General features: G+C 44.3%; 1 protein-coding gene across 1 annotated transcript in view; it reads right to left on the bottom strand.

Annotated features, from left to right (window-relative positions):
- The window catches only part of LHFPL2 (lipoma HMGIC fusion partner-like 2), a 16,078-nt gene that overhangs the window by 13,783 nt on the left and 1,489 nt on the right, over positions 1-806 (bottom strand). The gene's annotated exons all lie outside the window — the stretch shown is intronic.

The following is an 806-nucleotide window of genomic DNA, read 5'->3' as shown; positions in this document are numbered from 1 at the left end:
ATGGTATTGGAGTTGTAAGTAGTTATCTCTTCAACAGGCCCAAGTCTGGCACGCCAAACTTCTACTTATGCTGCTAACCAATCTCTCCCACACAAGTACCCCTCCAACAGAAAAGAAGTAATGTCATCTCCTGAAAAACAGGTTCCATGGATTACTTCTGAAGTACAGGGTAAGAAAGCAAGGAGCTAAAACCTTCCCCTGGCTTAATCTGCACTGCAGAGCTGCTTCCTTGTCGCACTGGTTCTGACAAACTCTGTAAGCCAGGAGAGACTACAGAAAAACCTGTAATTTTTACCTAAAGGAAATTCATGTGCTAATTGTATGCCATCATGTGGACAGAAGCATCTTGAGCCAACCCAGGGATCTAATTCTGCCCCAGAAGCACAAACCTTATATTGTGGGTGATGTGAAATAAGTAGTATACTTTTATACCGAGGACGCATGAAGTGGAGGATAGTGAAAGCCACCGTGCTAGTGCTTCAGGAGCCAGCGTCAGCTGGTCCCTGGCCTGTACCGCTGCAGCATGCAGCAAATTCAGTTTTTCCCTACTTCCCCATGTGTGTTTAGAATGAGATTAATTTAGGTCTCAACTAAGCAAACCAGCTTCATAAATGTTTGAACACCTATCGTTACACCTCCTGTCTAGGTACAGCTCCCACAGACATGTTTGGCCACCTCAGTGGAGGCGAAGAGGGGAGAAGCCCGATGCACATTTTGAGCAAACAAGTTAAAACCTGTTATTTTTGTTGTAATGAAACCATTTTATGAATTGGAAACATCTGCTTAAGAGCACCACCAAGAGGGAA

Source organism: Charadrius vociferus, unplaced genomic scaffold (assembly GCF_000708025.1).
Source record: "Charadrius vociferus isolate BGI_N301 unplaced genomic scaffold, ASM70802v2 scaffold183, whole genome shotgun sequence".
Lineage (NCBI taxonomy): Eukaryota > Metazoa > Chordata > Aves > Charadriiformes > Charadriidae > Charadrius > Charadrius vociferus.
The sequence above is the reverse complement of the archived record's forward strand: the minus strand, read 5'-3'. Positions and strand labels throughout refer to the sequence as shown.